The sequence below is a fragment of the Alligator mississippiensis genome, chromosome 2 (genome assembly GCF_030867095.1).
Source record: "Alligator mississippiensis isolate rAllMis1 chromosome 2, rAllMis1, whole genome shotgun sequence".
Taxonomy (NCBI): domain Eukaryota; kingdom Metazoa; phylum Chordata; order Crocodylia; family Alligatoridae; genus Alligator; species Alligator mississippiensis.
Window position 1 is genome coordinate 241,540,981 of NC_081825.1, and position 16,718 is coordinate 241,557,698.

At 47.1% G+C, this 16,718-nt stretch overlaps 1 long non-coding RNA gene across 2 annotated transcripts in view; it reads right to left on the bottom strand.

The window, feature by feature from the left end:
• Nucleotides 1-4,366: 4,366 nt before the first annotated feature.
• LOC109285443 (uncharacterized) overlaps nt 4,367-16,718 on the bottom strand; it is a 34,825-nt gene continuing 22,473 nt past the window's right edge. For both annotated transcript variants that reach the window (XR_009460195.1, XR_009460194.1), the window contains one exon: nt 4,367-4,821. This is a non-coding gene — a long non-coding RNA (uncharacterized LOC109285443). The remainder of the gene's footprint in view (nt 4,822-16,718) is intronic.

The following is a 16,718-nucleotide window of genomic DNA, read 5'->3' on the forward strand; positions in this document are numbered from 1 at the left end:
AAGTAAAGAAGTTAAAGAAGAAATAATTTAGTTTAAAATCTAATAGACTCAAATGTTCCTTCACGGTTACAATTCTATATTTTCGTCTATATTCTGATAGCATGCTTAGGATTGCTTAATTTGCTCATCATAGTAACACATTATTGTACTAGGAACTGACCACCTTTAGATCAGTCTCTTAGTTATTTGGTGGTGTTTTCAATTTGGAGCTCCTTCAGTTCTCATTTAAGTCAATACGTGTTTTGCTGTCAACACTTATGACACCAGATTCAAGGTCTTGAGGCAGCACCTTGTGATAATGTGTATGCACCATAACATGCATATTTATGGTTCCCATCCGGCATGTGGTTGCAACTCCCAAGTGAGAAGCTAGGAATCCTCAGGTCCCATAGATTAAGGGAAAATGTGATTAAGTCCAACTCTTGCCATGCTTTTAGGCACACAAAATAGATCAAATTCATCTGTGGTATAACCCTGAATCAATGGCAGTATAAAGCAGTGGGGAAAAGAGTGAATTTTGTTAGCAAGTGAATAGACTAAAAATAAAGGTGGGCCCAAATGATTTTGCCTTTCCATTGGCCAGTAATACAAGATACTTGGTATCTTCTTCCTTGAAAAAAAAGGTATTTTTTCACTACAGCAGCAGAATTTATTCTTGAGAAAACCCATGATCATTTTTTAATGAGACTCTTGACTATGTTAAATCAGCATGAAGAATTAATGAGCTTTCAAAACATTCTCTCTCACATATTCTACTTTCCACTGCCAAGGAAAGTTTAGCTTTTTCAGTTCCTGTCCTTTGACTCCACTGAACACAGTATTGAATTTACCATTAAATAGCTAGAGCTGCTACTGTATGCTCACATACATGCTCACATACATGTAATATATGGAGGACCCGAGGCTCCTGCCTGGGAGCATCACTGCCACCCAGTACATTCCAGATATACCATGTGAGGGTATATTACATGTCAAAATATACCATGTGTGTAGTGGCAGTGTAAATTGTTACTTGGTCATCTGCATTAGACACTCAAAGTGAGCCAGATGTAATACTCATCACGTTATTTTCATGTGTGCCCTACCAAGGCTAGCTCAATGGGGCATTAGGCTTAAGGTTATTTTTGACAGTAACAATTTAAAACGTATTTCTTAAACCGTATTACTCAATATTCAAAACAAAGCACACCACCTTTTATCCTAGTCTAGAAAAAGCCTAAGGGATGTTACCCTTTTCAGGCAACAATAGCTAACTGATGGAACAGAACTCTCACCAAGATCAAAGACAAGAGCTATAAAACTCACCTTTTTTCCTTGTGTGTCTATCTAGATGATAAAATGTAATGTTATGTAATATGCACAGACACGAGCAAAAAAGGTTAGCTTTACAATACACACACACACACACACACACAAGCACACAAATAAGCCATCAACTAACTGTAGCTATGGACTGGAAATGGAAGAGTTCTTTGGAGCTGCCTTCTTTGGAGCTCCCTCCTTGAGCAAAAATACTCAAGTGAGCAAAGTTTGCAGGATTTGATAGGTGCTGTGTCACCAGATTTGCCAAATGTAAGATAAAAATCTGTTGTGAAATGGTTACACGAGGAGGATGTTTTTAAAATAGTGCATGAATATTGTGCTAATAAAACCACACAGATCTCTTGGCTGTAGTTTTCAGAGCTCGCTAAAGAGATCTAACTGCCCAGTTCCCTTAGGCAGGTCCGGAAATCTGAGCATGAATCTAAAGTTTATTGTCTGTATTTAGTAAGAGTGGCAATTCTTTGCCTTTGTAACTATATTTGTGTTTAGCTGATCTTCTGCTGTGCTTTGATAACACAGACTGTCTAAATAGTTTGGCAGCCCTCTTGCCTTCAGTGTGACAAATGTAAATTCATTTAAATGTTTAGGGCTGGATCATACCCTGTGATAATGTAGGTGTTGGGATGCTGGAAAGTGACTGTGTCCATGCATACCTAATTTCATAAGCTGTGCAGTGGGGCATGTAGCAGAAAGGGGCAGGGTGAACACAAAAAGGCTTTTGAGCAAAGAACATGCCTTCTTTTGGTGTTTGTACAGCCCCTCATGCCTTGTAGATGCCACCAGACATACGTAACAAATAGCAGTCATTATAAGGACAACTTTTCTAACACTATCCTCCAGAACAATAGCATTGCAGAGTAAAAAATCTGCATTTTTACCTGTTTCTATTAAGTGCTTGGGGAAACATCTGTTAGATTAAAGTGTGTTGGGGGGGGAGGGTCACAGTTTGGCATGCACAGTCTTTCACCGAAACAAAAAACACACTGCAATGTGTGTGAACAGCCTTTGGCAGCTGACCACCTGCTTTGTGCTCTGTGGCTCTGTACAGATGTCTCTCTACCGCTGCCCCCAGGTGGGTACCTCCACGGCTCGCGGCAGAAGCAGGCTAGCCAAACAGGTCGATATTCTGGCTGCTTTCAAGGTTTTACAAGCCTCAGCTTCATGCCTTCCTGTGTGTCTCAGCCGCCTCCCCCTGACAATGGCTGGCTGGAATTCAATCCCGCCGTGCCCAGGGGGACAGGCACTGTCTGCAGAGCCTGGCTGTGGGAACTGGCCCCCTCCTTGCTGCTGGGCAGGGGAGCAGGTAGCTCCTGCCCCCGGGATGGGCCCGAGCGGCTGGTCCTGCCGCCTCTTAGCCCTGCTCATTGTCTGGAAGTGGCCGGAGGGCGACGGAGCCGCCCTGCCTGGCACCCGCGGGGTCACCGGGGCAGCACCACCACGAAGGGCGGGCACACGGGCTGAATTGGGGGGGGGGGGGGGAGTCCTCAGGTGTGCCATGCACCCAGGCATTCCTCACCCGTGCTCAGTGCTGCCCAGGGGCAGAGGAACTCCGTGGGGCAGGGCCCCGCGCCCATCCCAGCCGCTCGGGGCCGAGGCGATGGCTCGTACCTGGGGGTGCAGGTGCCCTTGGCGGGGCGCACGCCCCGCGCCCGCGCCCGCTCCCGCTCCTCGGCGGCCGGCGCCTGCGGCTGCGGCTGCGACTCGGGGCCGCCCTCCATGGCCCGGGCCGCGGGGCGAGGCGCGGAGCTGTCCGGAGCCGGCGGTGCTGAACGCTCCTCCCGCGCCGCAGCGGCCGCCGCCCTCCGCTGCCAAAGCGCCTGCGCCGGCCCCGGGCGGAGGAGCCCAGGGGCTGCGAGGGGCGGGGCGCGGGGCTGAGCCTGACAGCGGGCGGCGCGGGCACTGCTGGGCAGGCAGCAGGGAGGGAGGCTAGCGCGTCCCTTCCACACTCTTCCTTCCCCAGGTGTTAAGGGCCCGCTCTCCTTTCCAAGGGTCCTGATGTCCCACTAATCAAGCCCCTCTTGTTCTGCAACCTTGCTGTCTGCAGCTGCCCCAGTTACCAGCTCCTCCTTCAGCTCCTGGCCGGCTGTATCTTAACTTAGCCCAGGGGCTCAGGTGAGGAAAGCGTTGGAGGTGCCGCTGGGATGCTCAAGAAGGTCCAATTGTATTTTATGAAGAGGGAAAGGACACGTACATTTAAATCTCCTGACTACGGGACTAATGAAACACCAGCTTTTGATTGGGGGGAGGGGTTGCCTAGCTTGTTGTGTACTTTAGACATAATATGTCAGCAGGCAAATTAATGCATCTTTCAATAAAGTTATATTTGGCTTTGCTTTGATATTCACCTGAATAATATAGCCCTAGGCCCCTTATATATTAGTAATGCTTCTACTATCTTTTTAACTGGAGAAAAATCTCTGTTGTGTTATATGTGATGATACTCTATACTATCTGCACCCTCCTTTTCAAAATGCTAGATCCATCCATGAAACCACTTGGCCTTGGCTGAGCTCTGTTGTTGTCCCTTTTGCAAGTGAATGGATTTTGATTGGCATCATTTCATCTGCAAGAGACAGTTGCAGCCTATGGCATAGATTGTTTGCAGTGTAAACAGGCTTGGTACAGAAACAGGGACATGTGGTCTCCTTACAAAATGTTTCCCTCAGCCTCCCATTTTCGATTTTAGAACAAGTGGAGTAACTCTGATGCAGCTGGGAGTATAGGCTTCACTTTCCTGTACTCCAGCATGAGGCAAGGCTTCCCTAAAAGTGATGTAGTATCACTACAGAATGCCATAGGATGCTACAGAGATCCGAGTTGTAGGGATGTAGGGATGGCACATAATTTTCATCTCTCTAGGAAGATAAAGTGTTGAAGTCAACTGGAAAACATAGTCGGCAACTGTGATACTGACTGATCTATATTCTGCAGCTCATTTCTTCATTAAAGTGTTGCTGTCTTGGCCTTAACACCAAGATAGGCATTTTGTGAACCAAGTCAGTTGCAACAGTCCTCAGCATCTAGTTGGAGGCTACAGTGAAACTGCATTTATAAGTATCTCTTACACAATGTTAATGCCATTTGAGAAAAAAAAACCAATAATAATGTTTGCCAAAAAGTAACTGTCATGTTTTAAACAATTTCTGAACTACATTCACAACAGGAATGTGTGTTCCCCAAGAAAGTCTGGATGTTTTCATTTCACCAACAGGTACTGCTAACTCTGGTTATTTATAAGCAGAAAAGAGTTTCATTTCATCTCTACTGTACTGTATTGTATACCGTATTGTGTCTCATGGTTTCCACTGACATCATCCTGGGCTGAGAGCAGCACTTACTTGGACACCCACAGAGGATTCATTCTCAGCTGCTCTCTCCAGAACCTTTTCCTTGACAGTGGCCATGGTCCTGCTTGAAATTTTCACCATGGCAGTGACCTTGCCTTTTCTCATGACATTGACTTTGGCTGCGACTATGGTACCCTCCTTATTTCACCCGCTGTGAAAGAAGCCAAGGAAAAAAAAGAAGAGTATTACATCATTTAATATCCTGGCAGCAAGTCCTAATCCACTAGCTGCTTAGTATAAGCCTTTCTGCCGTAATGACACAGATGTCTTTGATAGTGTAAAGAATATAAGATTTTCCTTGATACCACCAGGGGGGACTCCCTGAGTGTGGGCTGAAGAGCTTTATAATCCACTGGAAGTGGAGGCTCAAAGACAAGATATGGAGAAAACAAGCCTCTCTTTGACAAGAAAATAACCCCATATTACTTGGGAGTGCACTAGCTGCATTTCAGGGAGGGGAGCCGACTTTACTTAGTACTGACCATGAATATGTTTTCCTGCTAGAACTAGGCCAGGTCCCTGCTCAGTGGGACCAGGTATACTGCAATTAATAACTCTAGAGCACTGGTGCCCCACTTTTCTGGGCTGCGGGCCAGATTAGTGGTAAGGTCCAATCCAACTCGGGGGTGGTACACAGACATGATCCAATGTGTGGCCGCAATCCCATGAGCTCAAGATTGGGCCTGCCACCCTAGCCCTGGCCCTGGCCCTGTGCATGCTAGATCAGGCTCTGGCTTTAGCTCCAGCCCTGGCCCCATATGTGCTAGTTTGGGTCTGTTGCCTTAGCTCCACACACTGAGCCAATTCTGCACTCAGGGCCATGTTGTCTGGCCCACAGAGCTTGAAAATTTGGCAGTGGGGGAGCAGTAGCAGCTTTAATTCTCACTGCTACCCCACTGCCACATTTCCAGACCTGTGGGGCACCCCAGGATAACAGGGCTTTATGGGCCAGATTGACTCATGAGTCAGAGGTTTAGCTCTTCTGCTCTAGAGCCATGCATGTTATGTGGCTCAGAAGGAAAGATTTAAATCCTGTGTCTGCTAAAAATCTTGGACAGGACTTAGTCAGTGGTAAACACTCACCATTTCTTTTCCTTTCCATATCTCCAGCTATAACAACAACAACAGATCAAATTATTGAACTGTTTTAATAGATAACATTTTCCTATTGGCTAGAATTGATACTGTGGCTTTCCTTTTAAGGATTGACATTGTAACCAGAAGAGCTTCACCTAATTCAGTGGTTCTCAATCAGGATGCTGCACCCAGGGGTGCCATGAGACTCTTCCAAGAGTGCTGCAGCATTGCTGCCGCTGCTCAGTGTGTGTCTGTTCCAGAAGTTGCATGATGAGACAGAGCAGGATAAACCTAAAGCAAGCAGGATTGCCCCTTCCTGCCACAGCCCTTCCCAGTCCAACTCATCTTGTAACCTGTTAGGGCAGTTTCACCTGGCAGGGGTGGTGTAGCAGTCTGGAGAAACATCTGGGTGAGAAGCATTGCACTAAATACTTGTTCCATAACTGGTATCAGCCTGACTTATTTTTTTCTTATATGGGGAGAAAATAGCTTGCTATGCTCTACCTTTCCCCTTTAGCTATAAGTTTACTTCTGATCTGGAATGAATTTCCTGTGAAGTTAATGTGCATCCAGTGAGGCATCAGCCTTGCCCCTGTCCTGAGTTGCGGGTGGGTTTGTTTGTTTGCATGCTGGGAACTGTGAAAGGCAGTCCCTGCATCTGGATGCTGCAGTAGCGTAAGGAAGGCTGGGCAAATGGGACCCATGCCCTGGGCACTGACAGTTGTGAGGGTGACAGGCAAGGGGATGTGCTCTCAACATAGACTTACGCAGGAGCTGTTGGCTCTGACAGGCAGGGCAGACCCGGGGACAGGATTCACCTCACAGCCTCCCTCCTCTCCCCATTGCTGGCAGCAACAACTTCTGTGTTAACCCTTCCATAGCTGATTTAAGCTTTGTAGTCCTGATCTACATGTAGATCAGTGGCACCTGTGAGAGGGTTAATGCAGCAGAGGATGAGTGAAGATGAGATGGGGAGCCTGCAGCCCCTGGGTGAGACTATGCCACTCTGCCCAGCCTCCTCACCACCATTCTCTAATGCTCAGCACAACCCCCTTCACACCTCCCTCACCCTGCCACTTCTCTGCTCTGCACAAGACACAGAGATAACTGGCTATGCCTCTGGGAGTCTGGATTACTCCTTCGTTTGGGATTAGGAATGCTTCCTTTAAATTGGTATCAGCTTCTCCATCTCATTTCAGGTCTCAGGGCTCTTGCCAGTAATTTTTAGTTTCTCTTTCCTTGTATTATGTCTGTAATCTGTTACAACAAATAGACCCAGGATGAAGTCCTAAATACTCTGTGAAACTGTATTCTGGTAAAATGTATGATGCATTGGGCCATTGGCTCTCAATCAGATTTTTGCTAAATTCAGAAAAGTTATGGAGGGGTGCCCTGAGCCTAAAAAGTTTGAGAACCACTGTCCTAATCCTTGTTCTCACCCTGGATTTGTACAATGTACTAGGACCATCTACTTCCCACATGATAAAAAGAAGGAAGGTTGCATGATTGAGATGGTGGGTTGGAACTCAGGAGATCTGGATTCAGCTCCATGCTATGCCAGTGACTTCCTTAACAACCCTGGGCAAATCACTAAGTCTCCCTGTGCCTCAGCTTGCCATTTATAAGGTAGGAATAATTATATTTCCTTTCTTCTACCCTGTACCAGACTTATCAATTTAGACTGTAAGCTGTTTGTGGCAGGGATGGTCTCATACTGTGAATTTGTGTGGTACCTAGCTCAATGGGACCCCAGATCTCATGTAGGCACTATCATATTGCTACTCCCACTAGTTACCCCTCCTTTCAGCCATCATTACACACTAACTGCTGAAACAGTTGTCTGTGAAATCACATACTGTCCCTCCTTTTCTCTTTAGTAGTGAGATAGTTGGCTGTTAGCCATGGCATCACAGCCACATGTCCCACATAGGTATCTTTTGTGCTTCTGACCTGAAAGTATTAAGAAGTACCAGGGAGAGAGAATTGAAGAGAAAGAATAGAAGGGAAAAGATAATAGTTATAGAAAGGTGTGTGAGGTAAGACAATAAAAAAGAAGAAAGAACATAATGCATGTGAGAGAGAGAAAAAAGTAAAAATAAAAACAAAGGCAACAAAGATCAAGGCAGAATAGAGATGAGAAAGGAGAGAAGCGAAACTGGTGAAGAATAAGGTGCATGGAATGATAATGGGATGGGGAGATGAAAGGCACAGGCTTTCTGTGGTTTGAAAAGCCTCCATGCTGGAGGGAGAGTCAGGCAGCACATTGCCCTCTTTCTCCCTTGCATACCTACAGCACGAGTAGCAGCAGTAGGGCCAAGGCAGAGCGTTAAGTGAATTATAAAGGTCAGCCACATCAGGTATGTGTGCTTTTGGCCCAAGCAGATAATGACATGTTTCAACTGTGTGTGGTTTGGGCTGTGAAAAGAATAGAACTAAACTGAACTACATTTTGCATGTGAACTTTGATACAGTATTTAATTTGATCATATTCATTTCTGGCCTTTACCTAGCTTCCTGTCTTCCCTTATTCCCTAGGCCCTGCCTCCCAGAGCTGGCCTTAGGAGAATAGTGCCTGGGGCAAACTTATATTTTGCCTCTTCTACCTCCCCCGCCCACCACACGCACCTCCCCTACAGTGCCTTCCCCAGCACCCCCAGCAAGTCACCAGTGCTGCTGCCCTGCCGCAGAGGGGCTCTATCTGACAGGCTGGGGAGCTGGTCAGGGCATCTGCCTGTGGCAGGGATCACTGTCAGAAGCTCCATGGAGCTGAAGTGGATGGAGCAAGAGCCTGGGATGAATGGCCAGAGTGCTGGCATGGGGGCTCTAGTGCCTTGCAGTTGCCACAGGGCTCCTCCAGGGCCCAAAACACAACTGATTGTGTGAAGGTGAGACTCCCCTGCTCCCCTCTGTGGGCTGCCAGCCCCAGCTTGGGTCTCCCCACCCCACCCTGCCCTACCAAGGCAGGAGCAGGTGCCGTTGCTACCCCCACGTGTAGCCTGCCCTGCCAAAGCCCCTCACCCCTCTTCCCTGGCATCACACAGGGCCCTGAGCAACGCCCCAGGCCATAGATTCATAGATTCATAGATGTTAGAGTCGGAAGGGACCTCAATAGATCATCAAGTCCGACCCCCTGCATAGGTAGGAAAGAGTGCTGGGTCTAGATGACCCCAGCTAGATGGTTATCTAACCTCCTTTTGAAGACCCCAGGCCAGTGCTGCTACCTGTTGTTTGCAGCGCCCGTGTATGTGCATGTGGTGCCCCCTGGTCACAGTGCCCTGGGCAGTCGCTCATGTTGCCCTCCCCACCCCCCATGCCAGCTCTGCTGCCTCCCCCATCATGCACACCTGCCCTTTAAAAATAAGCAAAAAGCTACATCAGCTGGTCTGCCTTCATTGCTTCAACAGCAAAGTTGAAGTTTACCATAAGATAAACTACTGCATTCCTCGACATCTCTCGTCATGAGAAAATTCTCTTAAGGTTCCCATAACAGGGAGCCAGAGGCTTCTTTTATTTTAACAGGAGAGTGCTGCAGGATAAGCAGGGCAAGCAGCTGGGCAAAAGCCAGTTGCTAGAAAGTAAACAGGCTAGAGAAAACAAGGATAGGAGCTACCACTGGGGAGTGACTATCCTGGAGTTAACTGCACTGCAGGAAGCAGCCAAGAAGTAGACCTCTAGGTAGCGCAGAAGTAAAGGCTGCAATCATCTGGGTTACGCTGCAGCAGAGGAGGACAGGCTGACCATTAAACCAAAGTAGAAATCCCCTCATGTGGCTGGGGAGGGGTAGGGTTTTGCAGCATATGAGAAAACTCAGTGCCTGAGAGCAAGTAGGCAGTCTGAAGTGTTGTGCTTTAGGGAGAGAAATGCCTGAGGGTGATGGCTGCGGGAGACAGACTAGCAGGCACCTGAGCTGTCCCACAGAGCTGGAAGGGGAGAGTTAAGGAGGACCTATAGCTTATGATAAGGCAGTGGCCCAGAATGAGGTGAATTTTAGTTGTGAAGTGGTTTGCTTGTATTTATGTTGTGATTCAGTTCAAAACTGGAGGACTGGGTGGGGGAGAACAGAGCCACAGGATGGCACGGAGCCTGCTGAGGCACTCTGTGACAGGCAGCCTAGCCTGGGGTCAGGGACCTCGAGGGCTGAGAGGTGGTGTGAAACAACAGCAGCTGTGTTGGGGCCACTGGCCCAGAGGGCTGAAGGAGTTAGGCCAAGGCTGAGAGGGTTAAAGCCATGGTAGTGAGGCTTAAGCCAGGGAGGAGCTGAAGCCAAAACAGGTTTAGGCAAGAAGGGCTAAAGCCTGGTGAAAGAGGTGGAAGCTAAACTAGGGCCAGGGCCCAGGGCAAAGTGAAAGCCTTGCCAGGGCCAGGAGCCTGGCAGGCTGGGTAGATTGTGTGATGTAGAAAGCCATAGGGCCCGGTAGATGAACTTAAAGTAACACCTGTGAGGCATAGGCATGGCTATATGGAAGGATGGAGGCCACAAATACAGTCCATAAGGTGACTGGTGCCCTGAGGGCCACAGCTTAGTGCCTGAGGGGCAAGGTTGGGCATGGGAAATACCATCTGACTAAGGTGAACTGGGGCCTACTCTGGGACCCTGGGGCAGCCTCCCTAAACACTATCAAAGTTCTATTCAGGCATGGCAGGAGAGGTAAAAAAAAGTGAGGATGACCCAAGGAGCTGGCATGGGGCAGGAATCATTTAGCCACCACAGGGCATTGTGACCACCCCTGCAGGCCAGGTCCTGCTACAGTTCCCAAGTTGGAGATCTAACGTTTCAGGGATACCAGGCTGCTCCTACTCATGCTCCCTTTATTTCACTGTTACAGGCCTGCTGATCTTGAGGCCCTCTAGTCAGCAAATTATTTAAGGAAGATAACACTTACCTTGGCAAGCATATGGTTGTGTCTGGGGGAGGAAAAGTGAAGGAAAGTTTCCCCATATCTTTTCCTAACGTACATTTCTTTTTGGGTCAATGCAGCAATATCCCGTGTTAATCAGTTTATTTTACTTCACTGCAAATCAAATAAACTGCCCCTATCACAGGTTAGCTCAGTTCATAATGCCCTGACTCAGATTAACAGAGCTCAGCAGAGCACATACCAGCTAAAATTGGCTCATTATAATCACATTCAGCATCAGAGCAGGACACTGTACTTGGCACATCAAAGCATAGACTGGTTTAGGTAGTACTTTCTTAGCTAATCCAGATCTTCCATTGTCTCTCTAAGTAAACTGCATTCAGACCCTGACAATTCTTGAAAGTACATTCAAACCAATCCCTAAGCTTAATGCCTACATGAAGCCTATGCAGTAATTCACCCCTTCATTCCCAGGAGATAAACATGCTAAAGTGAGTAGGGAAACCAAACCACATGCTACTTTTTCATAATGTGGTCCCCATTTACAAGAAGGGGAGAAAGGAGGACCCAGGTAACTATAGGACAGTTAGTCTCACCTCAGTCCTTGGGAAGACCTTTGAGAAAATTATCAAGGAGCACATCTGTGGGGGCCCAGCATGGGAGGTAATGCTCAGGGGCAACCAACATGGATTCACTGAGGGCAGATCCTGCCTGACTAACCTTGTTTCCTTTTACGATGAGGTCACCAAGTTATTGGATGTGGGTGTTGAGGTGGATGTTGTCTACCTAGACTTCAAGAAGGCCCCTGACATGGTTTCTCACCCTATGCTCATAAAAAAACTAAGTGACTGCAGCACTGATGCCTACACAGTCAGATGGTTGGAAAATTGGCTTGATAGTCGCAGCCAGAGAGTGGTGATGGATGGGTCGTTTTCAACCTGGAGGGATGTGGGCAGTGGAGTTCCCCAGGGCTCAGTCCTCAGGCCTGTGCTATTCAACATCTTTATCAGTGACTTGGAGGTCAATGTGGAAAGCACGCTGTCCAAATTCACCGATGATACAAAGATGTGGGGAGAAGTGGGCACACTGGAGAGGAAGGACGGAATCCAACCAAATCTAGACAAGTTATGGATGAGAATTGAATGGAATTCAACGCAGACAAGAGCAGGGTACTGCATCTAGGGAGAAGGAACCAGCAACACACCTATAGGCTGGGGAACACCCTTCTCAGCAACACAGTGGTTGAAAGGGATCTTGGAGTCATTGTTGACTCCAGGATGAACATGAGACATCAATGCGAGGAAGCAGTCAGTAAGGCTAACCGCACCTTGTCGTGCATCTACAGATGCATCACAAGCAGGTCCAGGGAGGTGATCCTTCCCTTCTATGTGGCACTGGTCAGGCCACAGTTGGAGTACTGCATCCAGTTCTGGGCGCCGCACTTCAAGAGGGATGTGGCTAACCTTGAGAGGAGAGGGTCCAGAGGAGGGCCATTCGCATGGTCAGGGGGCAGCATGCCAGGCCCTATGAAGATAGACTAAAGGGCTTGAATCTATTCAGCCTCCACAAGAGAAGACTGAGAGGGGATCTGGTGGCCGTCTATAAACTCACCAGGGGGCATCAGCAGAAAATAGGTGAGGCTCTGTTCCCCCAGGCACCACCTGGGATAACAAGGAATAACAGCCACAGATTGATTGAGAGCAGTTTCAGGCTTGATATCAGGAGGCATTACTTTGCGGTTAGGGCTGCCAGGCTCTGGAATGGTCTCCCAAGGGAGGTGGTCCTCTCCCATACCTTGAGAGTCTTCAAGAGTAGGTTGGATAGATATCTGGCTGGGATATTATGATCCCAGCACTCATTCCTGTCCAGGGCAGGGGGTTGGACCTGATGATCTGTTCAGGTCCCTTCTGAACCTAGAAACTATGAAACTATGAAATCCACCATGCTGACAAAGCTAGAGCTATCTGTGTAAATCAGTAGTGCTCAGTTTTGACTCCACAAATCAGATGAATGGCTCGGGGCTGGTCTGTGGGCTGGATTGGGATCCCTCCACATGCTGGGATCAGACCCTGGGGCCTCATGCCACCTTTACCCAGCTGGAGCCTGATTGGATCCCCAAAGCCCAATCCTGGCATGTGGGGTTTGGGCAGAGGCAGTGTGCGGCTCTGGGGCCCAATCCCAGCTGAGCAGAAGTGGCATGGGGCCCTGTGCTACCCTTGCCTGGCCAAGATTGGGTTGTGGGGGCACCACACCACCACCCCACCCAGCCCTCATGTGCCAGGATCAGACCTTGTGCTGCCCTGTACAATTATGATTTAAAATAAACTCTTTGTATTCTGGCCATGATACACTTCTTTACCATTGTGCTGTATACTTCCAGACATTCTTTGCTCTGTGCACTATGGGACTACTACTGCAAGGCAACAGAATTCTGGAATGGGGGGCGCCAAACTAAAACATTTCCATGCTTCTTCATCCCATCATGCATCTGGCTTCTATGAGCCAGCCAGTGCCATTTTCAAAGTGCTATCAGGCAACATGGAGGGAACACTGGTAAGCACTGTGATCCTCTTGGCAATGAATGCAAACAGGTCACTGCTTGTATATTTAGATTTGTGCAATTATTTAAGAATTGTCTATACTGCTGTCAAGGCTGCCTATACATATGCTTGGAGGTGGCAGGCGGGGGGGTGGGGTGGGGTGTTCCCGGAAAGTCACTCTAATTAAAATGGTTCACCGTTACATGTATTAAGCCTTCCACATTTCAAAATGGCTGCAGGGGTGCTTTAACTGAAGCTCATTTGACAAGGTTTAGTTAGAGCACCCTGCAGCTGTTTTGAAATGCAGGGGGCTTAATACATGTGACAATGAGGCTATGTTGGAGCATTCTAATTAGAACATGGAGCAGACTCAGTTAATTGAGTCTACTCCAATGTATTCTAATTCAAACATGTTGGAGTACATCTATAGGTACCCTTGGCACCTCTTAACTAGGAGGTGGCTAAAACAGAGCAGAGATGTCTCCTACATAGGTTCCTGGAGGAGCTTCACACTGGAATGTTATTTCATAGTCTCAGGCAATCAACAATGACTGGTGGGAAAAGAATGTGTCATACTTGAAGTGACTGGCAGCGGTGGCAGATTTTCTGGGTAACAAAAAACCCTTTCCTAAAAATCTGTGAAACTTGACCAAGAGTTTTCATGGTGGAACAGCTATACAAGAGTGTTTCTCCATGAAGAAAAAGACGTGGCAATTCCTGTCTGAAAACTCACCCCACCCCCAAGAGCTCTAGTAATGGAGGTATATACTGCTATGAAGAAGGTGTTGCCCCCCTGGGTCCTAAGATAGAACAGTACACATAAGGTTATGAATAGAATTGCACAACTGCCATTCCTGAGTTGTACAGGGCCCATTGATTAGACTCATAAGCTTACTGTTTGACCTCCTCACCAGACCTGAGTTTTCAATTTCTATTTTTTTTCACGCTGCCACATATCTTGGTTGGTCACCATAGAGGGTACACAGTAAAAAAGCAGCATGCTCTGGAAAGGTCTATGATTCCAAAGATCCTGGCAACTCAAAGATTTTTTTCTACAGTGAAAAAAACTTTGCTTCTGTGGTATCTGCAGATACTGATAGCATTGACATTCATTCAATCATGCTGGGAAACCCAGCTTGCTGCTTACTCTCTGCTTCCCTGCCTTGTGAAGACTTTCACTGGACAAGATGGGAAAAAGGACATGTTTGACTGCACCCTAAATAGTGGCAGAATGAGAGTGGAGTTTGCCAGTTAGATGGCAGAAGCAAAAGTCAGTGCTGGAAGCAGAAGGTCAGTATCAACCTGTTATAAGAGCTGCTTACTGTGTTTCATCTTAGCTTTGTGACAGCACAGGAGAGACTGATGGATAGGGTGAGCAGACCTGCTGAATGTTTTGAATAGCTAGAGGGGAGGTCTGCTTAAAATGCTGCAGATACTCAGGGCAGCAGAGTCAAGGATGCACTGTGTTCCTGCTTTGAGATTAGAGGGCCACTTGTGAACCATACATATGTTTTTATAAGGCTTTGATCAGGATTAAGTAATGATTAAATATAATTTCTATTAACACCTATGGGTAACAACACAAAGCATTTATCTTGATGTTTAAGTAGGCAAGTGGGCTTACATACTTAAGATTGCATACTTTATGTTGCAATGCTAATATCAAGCATATATTAGGATTTATTAGGAAGTATATTATATTAGGGTATATATTATATTTTTATAATATATGCAGAAACACACTGAAGGTGCGAGTTGTCATGAACTGCAAAATGAATTAATGCAGGGGAAGGAGGCATTATCATGAATTATTTAATGATGAGTGCTCTGGAGTAGGCATTGTCATGACTTGTTCAAAACACAGAACTGTGTTGGCTAAGATATTTCTAACAAACAACAGTTAACACACCAGTGAAAAACATTGCGAGCACTAAAAAGTACCATGCAGCATACAAAACAGTGGGTGCATATAAAAATCTGTAGTACACTGACAAACTAGTAAAGGTTTGGATGGCGAGAGAAAGGTACTTCTGCACTTAAGGAAATGTCCCATTGTCAACTGTTTTTTGTTCCAGGCATTCTACACCTCAGGAGAGAACCCATTTCTGGGAGATGTTGCAAAAAAGTGATTTGTCCCAGAGTAAGAAGGGCTGCTATCACTGACTGAACACCTGTCCAGTCTACATCAGAGGCAGATACAGTCAAGAGATGATACATTCAAAAGGCTTTTGTAGCAGAGGACTTTAGGAGACACACAAATACTACCACAGACCTTGGTCACAGAACCAAACGAGCTGTTTGCTTCTATCATCCCCAGCATTTACATCTAGTTTTTCCCCCTCTCCTTTCTGTCATTTTGCAGGGGACCCCTTCCCTCCACTCCTTCCTCTTTTGAGTCTTGATGATCTACAAGGTCCCTTCCGACCCTACTTCTATGAATCTATGAAACCAGGCTGTGCGGTCCAGCGGAAGGACTCTGAGTTACAGAAGAGGGGGAAGAAACCCTACATTCTGAACAAGAACAGAAAAGTGCCCCATCCTCCTGCAGCCCCATCCCATCCACCTGGCCGAGCACACCCTGCCCAGCACGCTGCCAGACTGATAAAATCCCTTGGCGAGCTGGGCTATTTTGCCCACCTCTGAAAGAACCTCTAGTTCTCTTTGTACTTCTCTGTCTGGTAAAAGCATACTCCTTACCAATATCTGGGACATGATCTCAGCCTGATCAGGGCTTGGGTAGAAGACAAGTTGAGGGGAAATATTACCTATAATTAACTGCACCCATCTTACGACCTTATTTATGTTCCAAAAGGCTAGGAACAAATGCATGAATTTGAACAGTGGTGATAAACCAAGGGGCATTCGTCTTACCTATGGGCATGGGCACCCAAATACTCCCAACTATTGTAAGCACCAGGTCTGGAATACTTACAAATTAGCCCCTTGGCCCTCCACACCTGCTCCCTTGGTGCGTGTTTCACTCACAATACAAGGCAGATTTTGGCTAGGAGACTGAAACCAAATCTCTCACTTGTCATAACCATGTAACATTTTAATAGGCAACTGCCAGCCCCCTGGGAAAAACATACCATCTGCTAACATGTTTCTCAGGAATGTGTGAACAGGATGCAAGGTAAATGGAGATTTGTCAAGTAATCATTCCAATCAGGAGGCTGGAAAGGTATGGTTACGTGAGGCTTACTTGGAGAAGGTTAAGTGCTACATTGCTTATCTGTAAAGGACTGTGTCAGAGGCTAATGCTGGAGCTCAGGAAGTGGAGCAGTCAGTGCCTGCCCCAGGATTAGAGGTCACTTTACCAACACAATATTAATCACTATTACAAATGACATACTATATTTTTTTGCATACAGCAGACACCTTTCCCCCCCAAAAGCCAGCTGGTGGAAACTGGGGTGTGCATTATATGTGAGGATATATGGATCCTCACAGGTCCAGAAATTTGCCAGTATTAACTAACACTCTCCCCGGCTGCACTAGATCTAGGCCTAGCACATAACCCTACACCTGGCTGGATCAGGCCCAGAGCTCTGCAGGTCCCATTCCATGTGTGA